The sequence below is a fragment of the Spea bombifrons genome, chromosome 5 (genome assembly GCF_027358695.1).
Source record: "Spea bombifrons isolate aSpeBom1 chromosome 5, aSpeBom1.2.pri, whole genome shotgun sequence".
Classification (NCBI taxonomy): domain Eukaryota; kingdom Metazoa; phylum Chordata; class Amphibia; order Anura; family Pelobatidae; genus Spea; species Spea bombifrons.
In genome coordinates this window covers 67054053-67075133 of record NC_071091.1, presented here as the reverse complement: position 1 = coordinate 67075133, position 21081 = coordinate 67054053, and the positions used below count along the sequence as shown (strand labels likewise).

The following is a 21081-nucleotide window of genomic DNA, read 5'->3' as shown; positions in this document are numbered from 1 at the left end:
CTTTTCAAACCAGAATAGTTTTTTATTCCTAAACCACAGAATATCTGAAATTCTCCAGACAGGTCTCATTTGGGAGAGCCCACTGAGTGTGGATTTGTTTTTTGTAAGAGAAGCTTAAACTTCACCAAGAAGTTAAGAAGTTTTGTGGAAGCATGCAAGATCTTACTGTAGTGCTTACCTCTTGGCACAGTAAGCAACCTTTGTATTGTAAGGTATACCACTTTATGTAGAACTGTATGAGACATGGTCTCTAGGACTTGGTCGTGGTCTTGGTCGTGGTCTCTAGGACTTGTATACTGTGAACCCTTCAGACTTGGCTTATATATTCATATAAGGTTAGACAATTTAATATTCAAATTGAATGAGGGAGGGAAAATTATTTCATGAACCATGTTGATTTAATTTATTTTTTAGAAGCCGAGAAGCAGTGGTTAGCAGTTTTGAAAGCTGTTGCTGTCTTCTGCATTTTGTCCAGTAATTGTGCTCTAATGTGGCCACCATTATTTTTATGGTTTAAAAAATAACTGTTGCTACCAATTAACTATATGTTCCTTTTTTCCCTCCATTGCTCAGTGCTAATTTATCAGCACTTTGTAAACAACTAATAACTCAGCTGTATTTCTTCACCAGTAAAATTCACTGGCTAGGAGGCATGTGGCTTTCTTGCAGTAATAATTAAAAATAAAATGTATTCTGCCATTTGCTTCACTTGTGTGGGAGGAAAATTCAGTCTCCATACCTGATTCTATTCAGTTCAGATTTTAAGGCTTAAAGTCTTGAGGTCTATTTATTATTGAGCTCAAACAGCCACCATTTGCTCTCCTCAGTAATATACGTCAGGTTCCACGAAAGTTATTACTTGTTGTTGATCAAGTGCAGCCCGTACTTATGTGACCTGCTGTGTGACCCTCACTTTATGATCTATTTATGATCTGCTATTAAGGATGTTTAAGGTGGAATTTTCAGATAATAGAAATAGATGTTCTATGTATGTTGAATCCTCAGCCAACCGGACAAGGATTTGTTTACCACATGTGTAGTCATCTTCGAATGAGAAGTGAATAACAGGCATAAATAATCATCCTCATAGACTTGCCTGTTTTTAATTGATTTGAAATAGATTTAATCAGAATTTTGGTTTTGTCACTGATGTAAGTCTGTAATGTAGTATTTCATGAATTGTAAAGACAGCCTCTAACGCTATGCCATCAATAACATGGGTAATACACATATGATCAACAGTATGTGGACACCCCTCCTCATTATTAAGTTTAGATGTTTCAGTTACAGTCATTACTAACAAGTGTATAAAATGAAGCATATAGGCAGCCATACCCATAGACTTTAAATGTGGCGCTGCCATATGATGCCACGTTTGCCAGAAGCCCGTTTGTCAGATTTATGCCCTGATAGATCTGCTGTTATTGGGAGTGGAAGGATCTAAGAGTAACAACAGTTCAGCCATAAAGTGGTAGACACTGCACATCCACAGCTGATGCACATAAGAATTGTCTGTCCTCGGTAGCATCACACACTACAGAGTTCCAAACTCCCTCTGGAAACAACATCAGCACAAGCACCGTGTGTTGGGAGCTTCATGAAATGGGCTTCCATGGCTGAGCAGTTGCACATGAGCCTAAGATCACTATGCACAATGCCAAGGGTCAGCTGGAGTGGTGTAATGCACGCTGGACTCTGGAGTGGTGGAATTTGTTCTCAGGAGTGATGAATTACGCCTTCACTATCTGGAAGTCTGATTGATTAATCTAGGCTTGGCAGGTTCCAGGAAAAGGTCTCCCAGACATACCCTAAAATCTTGTGGAAAACCTTCCCAGAAGAATGGAATTATAGCCACAAAGGGCGACCAACATCATATCAATGCCCATAGTTTTGGAATGGTATATCCAACCAGCTCATATAGGGTCAATGACCTGTTGTCCACATACTTTTGTTCATGTACATTTGTCTATGGCAGATAAGGCCACAACCCTAAGACGGTGCTGTGATCTTATTACCCTTCTTGCATCTCTTCTGAATCTATCTTTTGGATGTTTACAATGTAAAAACACGCATACCTGTACTTTCCTGTGATTAAGAATGAAAAGCACGCTGGTATTTCATAAACACAACTGTCTAAACACGAATGTAAACGTGCAATGCATTGTCCTGGTCTGCACTATTTCTGCAGTCAATTTCTATGTGAAATGGTGCAATACTCAATGAACTGTCCTCATTTCCTCTTTTGTTACTTCACTTGTTGACATTCTTTGTTGTTTGGGTCACGTCATGGTAAAGACATTGGGACATCTGAGTTTATTAGCTTTACGTACAATGTAAAAAAAATAGCCTGTGTAAAGAGGGTGGAATCCTTTTCTTCCTTAACCCTTCGGCTGCCAGATGCATGTGCATTGCCAATCTGTATAATAGCCTTTGCATATTAGAGATCAGGACACCTGGCATTGGTGCAGGCAATTTAAATGACATGGATTTGGGAGGCCTGTGTATGTGTGTGTGTGTATATATATATATAGATCCCTACTGTTTTCGAGTTTACTGTGTGAGTTTGTGCATTGACAGAGACATAAAAACCCAAACTGTTTTATTTTTATGAACTACCTTACACAGTGTTCAGTGCTTTTCATGGTATATGTTTATATTTAAAGTATTGCTGTATGTACAGTATATGATACCCGTATATAAATGTCAAACTATAAATACCCTGCGGGATCTCAAAGAAACACAAAGTTTCCCAGCTAAATTTGCTCGTCAAGCAAGTCTAGAGCCAGTGGCTTTATGAGCATGTAAAAAAAAATATTCTAACTATTATGTCTTATTAGTTATTTGGGTAATCGTCATTTTAGGTATATGTCTTCATTGGTTACTGTAAGGGCAGTAGTATGGCCATATACCTTATATCAGTATCGGACCTTGGAGTTAGGAGAATCATACTAATAAGCATCGACCAGTGTCCCTTCTGGATTTATCTGGACACTGATAACAAGATCAGTTTTGTGTTTTAAATTGCAGTTTTCCAATAAACAAAGTTATTTTAACTTGGAAATAAATTATTGTGCATACGGCTCATAAAATGAATCTACACTTGCCTATACAGTACTTGTGATATTATTTTTCATTAACAATTAGTTAATTTTCCCCCGGAATATTGTTAATTTGTTTTATTAATTATTCACAGGAGACTTGTTTTTGTAATCCTATTTAATGACACTATATAAAACAAATTCAGTATTCTGTTAGATGAAAGTAAATACAAATAATATTCAGGAATCCCATTATTATATTATCATCATTACTCTTCATACTCCAGCAGAGAAATATACAAATTGGAGTCATATTAAAGCAACAAGGGTCAGAGCGAGTTAAGAGTCATGTTCTCTAGAACATATTTTTTTTCTTGGAAAAGTGGTCTGAAAAATGAAAGGAATCTTCCTGCTGAATGGATCATTCATTGCTATGGGGATAACCTTTCAAACTGCACCAGCAACATTTTTATACATAACCCCATTAAATCATATTTATTAAAACAGGGATCATCATGTTTATTGTTTGAAATGCTTTCCCTCTAAGTGCCAAAGGCCAATACATTTTTTACACATTTTACTTTTCTGACACCAACACATCGAAAGTGTCTCTAGAAGATATAAAATTAATATTAATTGAGCACACAAGCAACTTCTTGGGACTGACAACGTGCCGTCTGCACACACTGCTTATGACACATCCTTGAGTTTACCGTATGTTGCTTATTAGCTAACACCTTATAAATATCTCTTCAAAAAGGTCTTTCCAGGTCTACAAGCAAGGAAGGTCTAATTAAAGAAAACACCCTTTTTCAAAGGATAGCCGTGTGGGTGTTTTTTTTCTCTCACAATGTCGTGCATACCAATAATCATATATCCAGTGACTCGCAAGTGTTTGACTTCCAGTCTCATAATAGTAACGCAGATTCCTTACCTATGAAAAATAAATAAGGTTAAGCTTGTGCTCATAAAAGTTTTTTTTTTTAGAAGATAATCTCCATTTAGCAAAAAATATGGGCATCAATTAAATCAGTCCCCTGGCTAATTTAGAAACACTCTTTTCTTTATTGACTCATTTTTGATGTTTATCCTGCTTCATATAGATGCTTGAGGGTGGTCCATGTGGACTATCCAAATCCAGTCCTCAGAAACCAAGGACTAACAAAATGCTCTGGTTTGATTGCTGCACTTAATGATTGGTTTAGAGATGCCTACTGTGTACCGTGTACAAAAGTGTTTTGGAGTTATCAGAATTACAGCTACATGTTACTTTTGGCGGGAAAATAACATACTAAAATTTTTGAAATGGGTTCTTTTGTTTTGCAGTCCAATGGATGTGGTTGTAGATGAGCTTCCTGAATTACATTCACATAGAAATGCTGTCAAGAAGAAATGCTAAAGCTGGTAAGAGCTAGATATATATTTATATATACTTTTTCAGATCAAATTTTCATTATTAATAACACCAATTTCATAATAGCAATTATATATTGAAAACAACTATGCACTAGCTTGTTTATGGGATTGCCAGCATTTGCTTAACTTATATTGTTGTTTAAAAATATCACCTAATATAATTTTGGCTAGAGTGGAATGGGAGTTTCATGTTTAATTAACTATTGTACAGTTGGCTCTATACAGCTAAACATTTATACAATGTGGCCCAGGGGTCTTGAAATGGACTCTCCAGTGTGCCATTGAGCCCCCTAAAGAGGTAATGGGTGTAACAGTACGTTGTGAGTACTTTCATATGCATTAGTAAGAGTTGAAAACATGTACTTACCTCAGAGAGAAGCTACAGCTTACCACCCCCTGCTTGGTCCAAGGCTTCAAGCAGACAAGCAGTGGTAGATCCTTTTGAGATAATTTTCCACTTATGTGTATGGGGATCTCATTACGCCTCTGACGGTAGCATATATACCCCCAGTCGCTACAACTGTATCTTTCTTTGATATGTCTTTGTAGAAATTAATTACCGTATTGGCCCGAATATAGGCCGCACTTTTTCCCCCCACTTTAAGTCTTTAAAGTGGGGGTGCGGCCTATATTCGGGGTCTAGCGCCCGACGCCCGGGACGCCGGGCAGGCAGCGGGGTCAGGATACAGATCCCCCGCAGCGGTGCAGGGGACCTGTATCCTACTGTCTGATACGCTCAGACAGCCTCCCCTGCCAGCACTTTCCACGGGGGGAGTACCGGCACGGGAGGTTGTCTAAGCGCATCGCGATGCGCCGCTGCCGTTGAACGTCCGCATGATGCATTTTACATCTCCCCCCCCCCCCGACTTACCAGAGCAGACTCCCGGGTGTCTTGCAGGGCCGGCGGAAGACATCTACGCAATACTTGTATACAACGCGTATGGCACCGGGAGTTGTATACACGATGTGCATAGATGTCCCCCTCCGGCCCCGCAAGACACCCGGGAGTCTGCTCTGGTAAGTCGGGGGGGGGACGACAGAGTGGCAGCATATCTCAGGGGGGGGAGGACAGAGTGGCAGCATAGGTTGGGGGGGCAGAGTGGCAGCATATCTCATGGGGGGGAGGACAGAGTGGCAGCATATCTCGGGGGGGGAGGGACAGAGTGGCAGCATATCTCGGGGAGGGAGGGACAGAGTGGCAGCATATCTCGGGGGGGGGGAGAGGACAGAGTGGCAGGATGTTTTTTTGGTGCTTTTTTAAAGAAAAAAACTTTTTCTTTAAAAAAGCACCAAACTTTTAGGGTGCAGCCTATATACGGGGGCGGCCTATATCCGAGCCAATACGGTATTAATGAAAGATGAGACTCTTAAAGTTAGTTGCACTTCTAATTATGTGGACAATGAATATTCTGCTAAATAACTATTACGACGTTGCAGTAAACTATTTTGTCCATGAATAAAAATGTATATTTTTTTTCAAGAAGACATTATGGCTGGGTCAGAATGTATTGTACTCTCTGCGGTGTGGTATAGTGTCTTTTTTTTATTATTATTATTCTATTCAAACTCCTTTTTATTAAATGTCATTCTTAATTTTACCAAGGAGTTTGCAGAAATATTTCCACCCATGTTTGGCAACAAAGCTAAGCTGTTGTTGTTGAAACAATGCACTGCTTTTTTTGTGGGAGCATGTTTTACAATCTTTGGCACCAGCTTCTGCATACAATCCCTGCTGTTAATGGAAAGTCGCAGTGACTTCCTACAATCTAGAATGTCCGTTTACACCCTAGCAGCAAGATGCACTCGGAATGTTACTCATTATTCTAAAAGTAAACCGCTCAGCTAAGCTCTCTAAAGCCTCATTCAGTTACTTTATATTCTTTCATTATTGCCTGTCATAAAACATGTATTTTCAAATCGCAACATGAATATAACAGAATGTTTTGTTCTCCAGCTTATTGGAGTCAGCATCATAGGTCTCTGATTGTGAGCCGGTGACAATATTTTTACTGATGACCGAAATAATGACGACAGCTCAGGGATACTGTATACTTATTAGTGAGATTTATGTCTGACTATCAATATAATTTAAACTTTTTTAATTATCATCTACTTGTATAGCTCAAACAACCCATAGGGGATAGGCTTTAAGTAAAAGTTTTGTGTTTGCCATCAAAAAAAGTAGTTTTTATGAGAGTTCGTAATGGAGTAATCACCATAGAAATGCATCGACGATTCCACATTAATGGCTGCATTTTGTAACAATGTTGTAACATACGATCCAGCTATTATTTTATTTTATTTATGTATTTTGTCAAATTTTATACACGGTATCTTTACTATGACATTCATTCCTCATAAAACCTCATAACCCCCCATTCTCCAAATACATCACATTGTATAGCATGTTTTATAAAACCGTAATAATAATCTTCAAAGAAAACAAACACGTCAGATGTATTGTAATAAAATGTATTATACACTGTATTTATTGTTTAGGTTGCTAGAAATCAATGCAACCGACATCAGTATAGAGAAATCTTAAGGCTGTACTATTAGCCTTTTTGGCTCGTGACTGTAGATGTTTGGGTTATTATTCAGGAAGCTGTTATATCACCAATACTGTTTTTTTGTTTTTGTTTTCTTTAAATGTACGTTCTGTTGACTGAAATGTGATGTGATATTGCCTTACACAATATGTATAGCCTTAATGGTGGTTTTCTGCTTTAATTTACTCACACTATATGTACTCTCTAACCAATCCAAACAGACAAAGGGAGGTGGTAGAACTACTGTTCTCCTGCCAAAGTGAGAATGAATCACTTCTTCCAACCTTCCTGCTAGCAAAGCTGTCCTTACAACAAGCTCCTGTGTGTATTGTGCTATCGCTGTTATGTATAGCAATAGTTCACATTCTGTTTAGTGTCTGGAATGAGTTGAAGCCGGTCTTCCAGGAGTGCAGCGGATTTTAGGATTTAGACTAGCGGAAACATAATTTCCTTTTCTCCAGACTGGCAAAACTCTTGTGTTTGGAGCAGATAAAAATATATTTTGGGCTAATTAGATATACCGCACTTGTCATATTTCATCCTCATTACATAGTTTAAAATGCAGCTGCTCTGGAACAGGTAGCAGTGATTACTGTGAAAGCTTTCCACTATAAATTGAATTTGTTGTGTAGCGGTTCTTATAGCTCTGCTTGTTTGTCCATGATGTGAAGAAAGGATTAAAAAAAAATGCAATGATAATTTTAATGCTATGCTGAGAGGGCCATTGACACTCTTAGAGAAGCAATTCTGTCCAGTATACGCTGTCTAAGCAATGTGGATTAAAGAGCTCTTGTTTTATGCATTTGTCCGTCACAGTTATTTGACACTTATGGACTGGATCAAAGGGAGTTACAATGAAGGGCAACAGCTTCATTCACTTATAAAGTGTAAACCCTTGCATGCCAATACATAATTACCAACAATCCAATCCAATGAATCCGACTTATGTCCATACCTGAGAACTCCCTGGGTTTGGCCTGGAGGCTCCTGTGATGCCTTGCTTCCCCAGGTACAACCAGGTCCATTCCCCTCCACACATGTTCTGCCTTCTCCCTTCTGCTTTCGTTCCACAAGAGGCATTCTGTGGCAATCTCTGTCCCTTGCACAGTTAGCCTGGCCCACACAAACCCACTCCCCCAGAAGAAGTTCCCAGATATGCTCATGTCCCAGCTGCTGGCTATTCTGGCCACTGTCCATGCTTTAAGGACCACTGGCAATTATACATGCCAAACCAGACACTATGCTTGCGCAAACGCTAAAGCATTTACCAACACTACAGAACTAGCCTAGACAGTCCCAACAACTGAATTTACATCCCAGCTGCCAGGTTTGTAGGTAAGTGTGGGCAACCCAAATTCCTACTTATAAACCGTGGCCAAACCAAGTACTGCTTGTCCCAAGAAAGGCCAAGAAAATGACACTGTATTTAACATTATTAGTTAGTATTCCATATATTTAGTTGCACTATTTCCCCCCCCCCAAATGACTTCAGGGCGCTAGGCACCTTGGTTTAGAAAAGGGTCCTTATTTAGCCCTTCCGTATGTTATAAGACTTTTCTGAAGTTCCATGATGTTTTACTTCAACTATGTAGAATATGAAATATTTTTCTTTTGCGTCCACAATTCTGTTGGGTAGTAATGTAAAGTGCACAGAAGCACATGACAGGATACAATGAACGCCTGCTTTGCTGTGAGCAGTTTTAGGATCAGACAGGTGCACTGCTATTTCCCTACATGCACATATCTTTAGCATGAAAATTCTGTAGAACCGCCACATGAGTACACGAATTTGTTAGTGGTAACCAAGTTTTAAGAAGGGTGGGTGACAAATCCCCTTGACCCTAAAATGATCATAGAACTTTTGCAAAATATTACAAATTGTACAATTCCTTCTTGTTTTCTTTCTAGACCATGTCATTTTTTTAATCTCACAATTAACCTTGTATTTATATTCTAATAAATCATAGTAAAAAAAAAATGCATTATTTTCCATCGCGTCTTCTAAGCATTGTGGATTCATGTATCAAAAAAATGAGGGCAACTTGTTATGCTGACAATATGAAGAAATTGAAAAACTGGAAATAAAGCATATTTTTAGGGTTTTGAGATTTTTCTTTTAATGACAAACATAAATATTTGACTTGTCCTTTGATTTCAACAGATTATTGATTGCAAGCTCAAAAGATTAAAAAACAAAACAAAACCCGAAACATAACCGTAAATTGACTTAACCATTCTGTGTCATAAGCCCAGGAAGAATAACAAGTGCATTTAATGGGATTTTTTTTTTGTCATTTGGGGTATAGTGGCTTCAAAAACCCCATTAACTGTTGGGCTCTCGTTGTCATTATTGGTGCCAAATAAGCAAAACTTAAATTGTTGGAAATTAAACATGCTAGACCTTTTAACCCTTTGTGTGCGAGGGGGTCTGCATTTTTTCCTCTTGGAGGTAGGGTCAGTTTTTTTCATAGTTTTATTTCCTTAGGGGACCTATTATCTCACAATGTCCAATCCTTCCATAGTAGTTGGGAGGAGATACTTGATCCTGCTTCCAGCATTCAGGTACTTCTATTTATGTTAACGTTTACATGGAAACTATGCATACCTGCAGATTTCTATTCAATTGAACCTATGGCTGAAAGTAAATGGAGAAATTCTACCCTATTAAATGCCCCACTATGAACAGAAGATGTAATGGGGGCTAAAAAGTGATACTATGCCAGGAGCCTGGTAGCTATGGCTTTTGCAGATTCACTGCATTCAGAGCCATTTCCAATGCTGTAACGAAGACTGAAAAAAGATTAGGGCTATCAGGGACCACTCACTGAGTAGGCCATTCCTATTCCATTACAGGTTACATAGTTGATAAGGATGTTGTACTAAAGATGGGATTGAGGGTATGTTACCCTGTGAGCAGTATACTCCACTACCTATTCTTTTCTATGTCTCAGTTGGGCAGCACTTTTGGTACTCATCTTTGCATCATTTGGGAGGCATGGAGTGCTTTGTCATGGGTACAGGTGAGGCACTGCCAGGTCACCAAGAGCCCATGATCTGTAGAGGAGATTTGCTTTATAGCATTGTCTTATCTAATTTCATTGCTCCTGTGACTGTCTTTAGTACAAGTACTGTGAGAGCTCTGAACAGATAGAAAGCTTTAGAAAGTGTATTTATTTTCATTGCATATATAAAGCCCAGCCAGGAAATACTGTATTATATTAATTCCACTGGTTGAGATTCCGGTGTAGGGAGGTGACCACTTTTGAGTAATTACATATTCTTTACATAGAGTATTTTCTTAAAGCAGAACGAGAACCTATACCTCAAGGTACCTGATCAAAAAGGTGTTGCTGTTTAAAGTTTAATGATATTAATTTACTAATTGAGGGAGCGATTGAGATATTAAAAACGTAATAAATATAGCATAAGAAGAAATAGTCTTGCCAAGTGCCAATCAGTATTGGGAAGAGGGGAGATTCTAGTTAATACAGCTAATGTAATTTATCACCAAGAACCCCCCTTCTTGTTTTTACAGAACCCGTAATATCTAGGTAATCATTTACATTTAATTTTTTTTAAAAAAGATATCCTCTAAAATAGTTTTGCATTCTGAAAACAATGTGTTATCATCTAACATTCATTTTGAAAGACAAAAACATAAGTCTATGCTCTTCTATAAGCTGTCACATGAAATCAGATTGCAAAGCAGACAGTTTTGTAGGGTGGAAGGCCAGCAGATAACTTCGCACTGCATTGTGACACATAAAGATAACAAGACACAGTGGGCATTTTCCCTGTCATTCTTGTAAGACTGCTGTGATCCCTTATTTGATAACAGCACCAAAACAAAATGTACATGGAGTTCAAGCATAAGATGACATGAATTATGCACCTGTCACCTTCTTTCATTTGACATTTTCTGTTCTTCGCTTCAGCAGAAAATGTGTTTGGTTGGGTAAAAACATGCTTGTGTGCAGATTTCAAGGTTACATTGGGCTGTGTGACACCCCCTGTCACTAGCACACCAACACACACACAGAGGGCTACTAATCACTTGGCTCACCAAGCTGCCATGCTGACACCATTACTGACACATACTATCGTAACTCACAGTAACACACACCCACGCAAAAAACATACTTACACTAATGCTAAAACCATATTAATACACACTCAAACACCATACACTAATACACATGCACACACACACTCTAACACCATACATTTAAACATACACACATACTCTCTAACACCATACACTAACAGACTATAACCCTACACATACATGGACACACTCTATCCCTATTTCTCGATACTGTCCCGTAATACATGACTTCACAAATATTTCCTGACTAGGGATGCACCGAAATGAAAATTCTGGACCGAAACCAAAAATTCAGGATTCACTTGGCCGAAACCGAAAATGACCCTCCCTCCTTAAAACCCCCCACACTTTGATTAAAAGTAAGTAACACACCAAAATGGGACAAAAAAATGCAATAACAATATTAATATATATATATATATATATATATGATTATCGGCAATCACACTGCTATCATGCCCAGGCAACCAGTGCATGATAGGAGTATGATTTCAATAACAATATTACTTATGATTGTTAGCAGCAATCACACTCCTATCATGCAAAGTCAGCCAGTACATGCTGGAATCTAGGTATGCCTGGGCATGATAGGAGTGTGATTGCTGTTAACAATCATATATATATATATATATTGTTGTTGCTGCATTTTTTGTCCAATTTTGGTGTGTTACTTTTAATAAAAAATGGCTAACAAAAAAATAAATAATATATATGATGTCTAACAGCAATCACACTCCTACCATGCACAGGCAGCCAGCACATGCTAGAACATGGGCATGATAGGAGTGTGATTACAGGCTCCCTATGCCATGAGATCCCCCACCCCCCAACACACACACACTCATTCCCTTCTAGGAAGAGCTGTGTTGACTTTATTTTGAAAACATTTTACCAGAAAGAATACATTAGGATTTTTCTTGTTTTTAGTATGGTGAGAATCCATTTTTCAAATTATTACAACTCACAGCTTACAAAATTCAATGTACAACCTACTGTTTAGTATGTATGCTAATCCACTATATGATATGATTTTTTATTTGGGGGATATGAACATTTGAGATTACTATATAAAAGGTCAATTCCTGTACAGATTATACACAAACTGCTTGCGTGCAACAATATATTGGACCTGATGTATTTTTTGGCAACAACAGCACATTGTATAGTGTCATGTGAATAAATTGTCATATTTTCGAAAAGCAGCGTGAGAAAGATTTTTGTACGTTTATTGCAGATAAGCTAACTGCGGAGTCCAGGGAATGAAAATAATCTAAAGAAATGTCTGTGTTTAGCTGCATGTTGTTTCTTGGCAAAGGGTGAAACAATGTTCAGAAAAGCCCCCCCCCCCACACCTTTCTTTATTTCTCTTAGTTTACACTATGTTGACTGTAGTCTGTACCTTGTTAAAAGCATAAAGCTACTGAATGAACCATGGCAGAATTTGGAAGTGAAATAGGGTACAGCATGCTGGCACATATATTTCTAAAAAGATCTACTTTGGAGCAAAACTTTTCAAGTGGAAAAAATTACCCACAGTTTTCTATACTCAACCTCAAATGGCACAAGCTATGTTATTTACATGTTTACAGATTGTTCTGCTTATATTACCACTGGGAGGACTAAATAACGTGTGTTGCAGCCAGACTTAAATTCTAGAAACACAATTAGTTGGGGACTCTTCAGTGCAATCTAGCTCCACTCCAAATAACTATGGACTTAGCTGCTCAAACCTAATGAGGACTCCCTGTGAACAGCAGCTGACTTGACTTCCTACCAAGTTTAGTTGCACTCACAGTGGACTTTGGCAATGGTGAAGCTGGCAAGTGTATCTTGCTGTCCTTTGCATGCCAAGTTGCTGTGGAGTTTATGGGAACCAAGAAAATAGTCCATGTCCAGGAATGAACTTGAGCTAATTTATGGGTTTTGTCAGTAGACCCCAAACACATACAATTAAAGATATTAACACTCAAGTTAGAAAGATGCTATGGCGTATATAAATGTAACATTAAATGAAACTTAAGCAGGTTTGGCTTGGAAGAAACAAAAGTGATTGCCCAAACTTGTTGCTGGTGCATCATAAAAAAAGCTATATAACATAAGAAGTTGCAAAGCTTTTTTTTAACTCAAAAAGTTAGCTAAAAACAGCCATATTAAAAGTTGCAATGACACATTAGCAAAAGTAAGATTATACTGATGGGTGCTGTAGACACGATACCATTTACCTTGCACTAATTTTCCTGTCAGAAATGACAACATAAGATCAAAATCTGTCTGTACAGAAGCCGTACTTTGAAGTTATTCTATTTAAAGAGCTTCCTTCAATGGCTCTCATGTTGGATAGAATGGCATTTAGGAAGGTACCGTGCGAATCACAAATCCATGTTTAACTTAAGCATTCTGTGCACTTTAACCCTTGAACACCATGCACTGTGCAATATGTTATAGTGCAGATTGCTGACTATTCCTCTAGTATTAAAAGGGTTAATGTGGAGTTCATCATGCCACTACCCTTTGTATATCTGTTGGCTTACACCCAAGGTATGCTTTATTGCATATGATAGCTAAGTGTCAGTTTATATACTTTAATCAGAATCCATATAGGGAATTAGCAGAATCCTCTCTGTACATTTTGCAACGTTTCCCCGGCCCGCAGCTTGCAGTGAATTAATTTAGCCGAACACATATTCTGTTAGCAGAGCGAGGATACTCGCCGCTAGGTAGGTCTAGGTCTCACTAGACACTGCCACTCTGTACAGAATTAGTTTCTTCTTTTTTCCTTACAAGTAAAGAATGCATATTAAAGTGCTTACAAAGCACTTTAATATGTGTTCTTCATTCGTGTGTGGGGTGTTAGACTGTCCTTGTAACTTAGATGAACTCACAGTGTCTTGGTTATGGTGAGTTTCCTTTGAGTTCAGAGAAGCTTCCAACAGAATGTGCTGGACTTTAAGTCAGAACCAGATTTCATACTTTACAAAGGATGGTGCTTTTTGGGTATGGTTGGAGGCAAACGGCGAAATAGTATATGTCCTTTGCCAGCTGCGCACAGTGTTGTTGCATTTCTGTGCATGCAAACGGAATATATACACAGGCTAGTACATTCCTGAACATCCACTCCCAATGTATTTGCATATTACATACATCTTTGTCTAAATTATTGGTTCTTGGGATATTAATGACATCAGCCCATCGGAATAAAGCAACCAGCAAACAATTGGAAAAGAAGTGGTATAGACCGTTAATAAACAAGGGGAGAATATTTTACTAGAGGGATAGAAACCATGAAAATCTTTTATTTAAAATAAGCCCAGCTGATAAGATTCAAAGGTTATTTTAATAAAACTCTTCTATTTAATAATTCAGTCTGCAATGTGCTTTCTGAACATGCAAAATCACATAAAGGTTTCCATACATTGCTAGAGTGAAGGTATTTGAATTGGCAAGGACTGTATTTTCGGAAGGCTAGGGAATCAATCTTCTTCCGGGTAAGAAAGTACACAAGAGAATATGTGTAATGTAAACTGGCTAGCTTTAGCTGTCCGGTGGAAAAATCCATTCACTTTCAGTTGTCTAAGGATTTAGTTTTTTTTTAACTAGAAGAATAATAATAATATTTTTAGAAATGCAGATTCAGCTCCAGTACTTTACTGATATGTCGGAGAGAATACCATTATCTATGGATTTTTTTGTACTAGATAGGTAGAGGAATAGATAGATTGATCAATGGCCAGATTGATGTCTAAATGGATTTCTTAGAAATGTATATTAAGCTGTATTACATTACGTAGTGTCGGAGAGATTGGCTTTTCTCTCTGATCTGAGGTGCAGAAGCGGTAATTCTTACTATAGAGTAATTCCAAAGTCTGAACAAAACACGAGAGGTTCACAATAGCTTTGCATGGACATAGTCATAACTAAACCTTTTGTCACGCATCCTGAAACCCCTGTCTGGCACTTTAGATAGGAGTTGTGCACAACTGATCTTTAGCATTAAAACAGCCCTTGGTTTCCTGTGAAAATGTTTGTGATACATTTTAAATGTCCTTATATTCGCTTTCATAGCTTGCTTCCTATTACTATCTTATGTAGAAAGATCTGCAGATAAAAACGACTAAGAAATCTCTGAGCGGGCTGCTTCCTCATGAATCCAAGCAAATTAGGACTGCATTGCAAGGAGGAACTCAGGATCAAAGTCTCCAGCATTGGGTGCTTAACTGTATATAATATTTTATTGATTAATAGGGTAATAGAGAACACGTGTCTATTATTTGGTCAGGAGTTCTGAGAAGGAAGTTTCTTACCAAGACCGTGGCGCAGTAGAATTATGTTTATTGCGTTTCACAGGAGAGTTTGGCAGATCTCTAAGCTACCTTAAAGTACAGACCCACAACTGCCCATCAGACAAATGGGGCAAACACATTGAGCCAGTGCATTAATGCTTGATGTCACTGGTGGGCATTGCATAAATGTACTGGGTTAACATCGAGAAAGCCCTATGGTGCGAAGGGCTGAGTCTTAAAACTCATGTTTAATAGTGAACCTTCCCAGTTGTCAGCATAATAGGTTGTCTATTCATTCAAAAAACTTCCATCATTTAATCTTATAAATTACTGCACCATGAATTTTGGTAAATTCTAATCGTTTAATGGTGTTGTATGCATATCATGAACACATTAGGTATACATCTATTTATCTCTATTCGTATATACCTTGTATGGTTGAAGATCATGAGAAATAGGGATCTACTTTTAGAACAGAATAATTGTTTTCTGAAACTGTACGGTAGGACGGTCAACACAACAACATATTATTTAAAACTCCATGACATGGGTAGGGCCTGACAATTCTATACAGAATTTAGAAGTCGGCTTTATTGTTTTAGGAGCCAGAAAAGGACGCACACAAAATCAGTGTAAGTAGGCACAAAGAGTTCTAGCAGAGACGTTTCCATAGCTATGGCTACTTGGTTCTTGGGAATTGCCTATTCGAAGACATGAGAGCATTATACATCATCCAAAAACAGTTACCCCCTCATTAAACTGCCAATAAAGTCATTTCCTTATTGACTGATAACCTTAGTGTCTGGTTGGGATGTATGCTAGTGTGTGTTAATGTGACCAATATAAATAGTAGTTATTGCTCCATCTGACTAGATACCTGTGCTGGCGCTTATACGTTAACATTGCGAAGATCCCAGCTATCACCATGGCTAGATAGTTATCAGTCTTGTGAATTTGTACTGGTGGCATTTACGAGGGGGGAAGAAAAGAAAGAAAAAAATATTTAGTGGTCATATGACTATGAAGTTTTTGTTTGTGGTTATTTTGTTTTTACAAAACAAAATGTTCCAGCAAACAAACAAAAAACAAAAAAAAAAGGGTACAGCTTCAATCTTTACCAGTGTAAGCATAATGTGATGGTCCCTCCATTGAGTACTGTAGGCTAAGAATAGCCTTACTTAAGCAATCTGCATTCTTGAGCAAGGAGGAGAGCTAGCTGGGAGTCAGTGGCTATAGGAAGCAGCTTTCAAAGTATTCAAGTTTAAAGGGGCCATCGGTGAAGCAAACTGAAGCAAAGCATTGACAGCATGCATTCATGTCTTCCAAGTGCACCATACCCAGTGGTGTGCATTCCTATAATACTCAATGGAGAGACGATAAGATTCTGTTTACATGGATAGACATTGCAGCGAAGAGGAAAAGTGAAGCAGCTCTGCATGTTAAACACACAATGCTATGTAAAGACCAAGGAGGCTATAATATTAATACATAGATACAAAGATATATCAGATTTTTTTTACTTCATTTTTTTTATTTATTTTTTTATCTTTAAGTATTAATGTTTGTGATACTTTTTTTTTTGTACTTGATAGAATTCAACATTTGAGTTAATATATGCTGATTGTCTTCTCTTTTTGTTGTGTCTTACTGACAGTGCCAGCTAATTTTAGCTGGTTGACAGTAGTTGCTAATAGCCACAGGCAGATGCAGCAGAAGCAGTCAGTTCTGTTTCTGAGTTACTATACATGTTTAATAGCCTTATGGTATGGGCTGGTGGTTTATTTCACACACAGTGAGGATAATTAGCTTGTTATATAAATTCTGGCAATGGCTCAGGTCCAGATCCTGAACTAGGTAAATCACTTGCTGCTACATGTTAAAATATAATAATATCATTTGTTTAATATTTTTGTTGTATGGCAAACACGGAAGTTAATTAAAAGAGTTAATAATCTATGTCTGGTGGGGGCTACTGCCCTTTCAGAGATGATTCCACCGGTTTAGTCCGCCATTTAAACAAAACAGTAAAAGTAGACTATACATAAAAATATTAAAATGAAAAAATACGGTATATGAAAGTATATATGGAAAATATGATTTTATCCTGCTCAAGTTATATTTTCAGACCACAAAGTATCTCTATGAAAAGTAGATGACTATATTTCTCTGGAACAGCTTTGGCCTGTCAGATTGAATATTAATAAAACAGAAGCTTCCCAAATTACAGGGAGATTGCCCCCTTTTCTTGAGAGTAAAGCCTCTGCTTTGGATACTGGGGTAAAACCAGAAAGGTACATTTCTTCTAATTGCATTACAAGACTTCCTTTTTTCATGGCAGACAAATCTCAGATTCTTTGCAGATTGTTGGCCAGAATTTCTAGAGGAAAGCTGATTTAGATTTTTTTTAAGTATATTCTGTATTTTCTGACAGTCGCCTACCTTCCAGAGACTGTTTCTGAGGAGAAAAGACACAATTTTTAACATTTAAAAATGTTGATATAGTAATTGAATACTTCTTAAAAAGATGTATTATTTTTAACATGTAATGTATTTTTAGAATTATTAAGTGGCTTTTATAGTTACATTCCTCCCAACAGTCCTGATTTTTGTGGGAGGGTCCTTATTTGTGGATCTCACACGGCTTATAAAAATGTTTAAAATAACCTCGCTTTTGTCATTGCGATGTAACTAGATGTGTAATGTAATTAAAGAGAAACATACCCATTTTCTGTAATCTGCTTGGCTGTCTTGTCACACCAGCATTGTCTACAATGCAAAGTGAGGATGCGACCTGGACCCTACAGGGGCTTTCAACAGAGCCAAGAAAGATTCATGCTAATAATCCTGTCCTTATATTTTCAAGAATGGTTCTGTATATCACAACTTTATCCTACGCCGTTTAACGATTAGCAGGTATAAAAAATTGCTTACCTTTTATTTTCGTTCAAAGCGAGAATGCGATAAGATGCGGGTAGCAATTCAATAGAGGCCCTAAAGGAATAAATATCTGCCCAAGAGAAAATGTTAGCTACAAAAATATGTATGGATGATCTGTGCAGAAGATCAGAGAGAATCTAAATGAATAAGCTCTATTGTGCTTTTATGTTTGCTGTTGTCAATTGAAGAAATACCGTATTGGCCCGAATATAGGCCGCACTTTTTTCCCCCACTTTAAGTCATGCAGTCCCGGGTGCCGGGCAGGCAGCGGGGTCAGGATACAGATCCCCCGCAGCGGTGCAGGGGACCTGTATCCTACTCCCCGATACGCTCAGACAGCCTCCCCTGCCAGCACTTTCCACGGGGGGAGTACCGGCACGGGAGGTTGTTTAAGCGCATCGCGTGGACGTTCACTGGCAGCGGCGATGCGCCGCTGCCGGTGAACGTCCGCATGATGCATTTTACACCCCCCCCCCGACTTACCAGAGCAGACTCCCGGGTGTCTTGCAGGGCCGGCGGAAGACATCTACGCAATACGCGTATACAACTTCCGGTGCCGGCACTTCCGCTGAGTGCTGGCCCCGGGAGTTGTATACACGATGTGCATAGATGTCCCCCTCCGGCCCTGCAAGACAACCGGGAGTCTGCTCTGGTAAGTCGGGGGGGGGGGACAGAGTGGCAGCATATCTCGGGGGGGGGGATGACTGAGTGGCAGCATAGGTTGGGGGGGGACAGAGTGGCAGCATAGGTTGGGGGGGACAGAGTGGCAGCATATCTCGGGGGGGGAGGACAGAGTGGCAGCATATTTCGGGGGGGGACAGAGTGGCAGCATATCTCGGCGGGGGAGAGGACAGAGTGGCAGGATGTTTTTTTGGTGCTTTTTTAAAAAAGCACCAAACTTTTAGGGTGCGGCCTATATACGGGGGCGGCCTATATCCGAGCCAATACGGTATGTTAATTTTAACTTTTTTTTTAAACGTAGTGCTTTAAACTTTAGGAGGGATATTTTTTTTTTTTTTAATTGAATTCACACTCACATACACTTACACACTAAGTACGCTTCTTCAGTAACTAAAGAAAGCATGCACCTATTTGTATGCAGTCAAATACATTGGAGTTCACGCAAAATGCAACATGGATTAGAAAATAAAAAACACAACTTGTGTGAAGTTGATTGTTCCTTTAAAGGAACCCTTGCCTGTGAATGTCTCCATACTTCAGTTTTAACATTCATATTCATTGTATGGGGCTGTGATTGTTTCATGTTGGACACAAGCGCAATTCTAGCTTCACCCGGAACAAAGTTAGTTGAAGGTAAGACATTTTTGCAGCGGACGGTGCACAGTAGTATTGCTCAGACGCACAAAGTGTTAATACTGTATGATTACGTTTGTCAGTGCTACTGCAGTAGAGTGTTGCGGGGGGGTAATATTTTCAGAAAAAAAGGGAAAATGCTTTCATGCTATATCAAATGACATTATTTCTCAGAGAAAGGAACATATTCTAGCTAAACAACAAATTATAATTGGGACCTTTGTTCCAGAAGGATGCACCAAGACTTCTTATGTGTAAAATGCCCTCTAATGCTTTCTATGCCTGGGGAGAAGTAACCCGATTCTGGAGCACAAAGGGATGCTCCTGTACTGCGCAAAGACCTCCTCATTGATTGGTGATATAAGCGGCCTGTTCTTCAGCATGATGTAACGCTCATCAAGTTACCAAAGAAAGTGACCTTGGGATCAGATGACTGAACGGCAGAGGTGGATGAGCGCTAACTAAGTTACCGTGCTTCATGCTAAATTGGCTATATCCTTACACTTATATTGCAAAAATAGATTGCAAAAGCAATCACGCTTAACCTAATAAGGGGTAGCGATAGATTGAAATGGAATAAGCTTCATTAATGCATCCCAGAGCTATGTTACACAGCAATTGGAAGTCACACTACAATTTATAGTACTGGAAGAAAAAATGACCTTAATCATACTGAAACACACCAGCAATAAAATATATTATTATATGGGTGGCCTACAACAGGCCGTAGAGGGGGGCACCGTGAACATTCATCACCTTGAGAGCTATGAACGGATATATATTCCATGGGGAGGCTACTGTAAAAACATAATTATAAACAAGGGCATAGATTATCATAAAGCCATATATTATGGGCTGAGGTGGGGGTATCGAAGCAGATAAACCTCATGCTGTGCTGTAGTTTCCTCAGTTATTTGTAACACCTCATTATGCTACTTCACTGTTTATTTGACTAAAGTATTTGAGTGCCCCAGTCAGATATAAAGAAACTAACATTCTTCCTAAAAGAAATATAAATATATGAAAATCAAATATTTGTCCATGGTATGGCCTGTTTGGAAGTGGACCAAAAATATAATTCTTTCTGAGAAGCCTTTACTGTGTTGCAGGGTGTGCAGTGTTATTTCCATTCACTCGTGCTAGCTACATTATTACATTTACCAATGTGATTGTACCATTTTTCAATCCTGCCACTTGCCTGATGACTTGGGCTTCAGTTAAGACTGGATATATCATGCAGAGAAATCGAAGTCAAGTTGTAAGCTTGCGGGCAGGGCTCTCTCCACTTAATGTATCGGTTTGACTTAGTCTGTCAGTTCTCATCTTGTCAGACCCCTTGAATTTATGTATTGTAAGAAGCACTGCGTAAATTCTTGGCGCTATATAAATAAAAGATAATACATTGGTGTTCTGTGATCAAATCTTTTTTCTAAATTATAACC

General features: G+C 38.6%; 1 protein-coding gene across 2 annotated transcripts in view; it reads left to right on the top strand.

The window, feature by feature from the left end:
• Positions 1-21081, top strand: part of ATXN1 (ataxin 1) — a 96360-nt gene that overhangs the window by 35222 nt on the left and 40057 nt on the right. Inside the window, exon 3 of one of the 2 annotated variants that reach the window (XM_053466851.1) lies at positions 4365-4442. The gene's annotated coding sequence lies outside the window, so the exon portion shown is untranslated. Of the gene's footprint in view, positions 1-4262; positions 4443-21081 lie in introns of those variants that run through there. The other variant, XM_053466852.1, reaches the window with a different exon arrangement.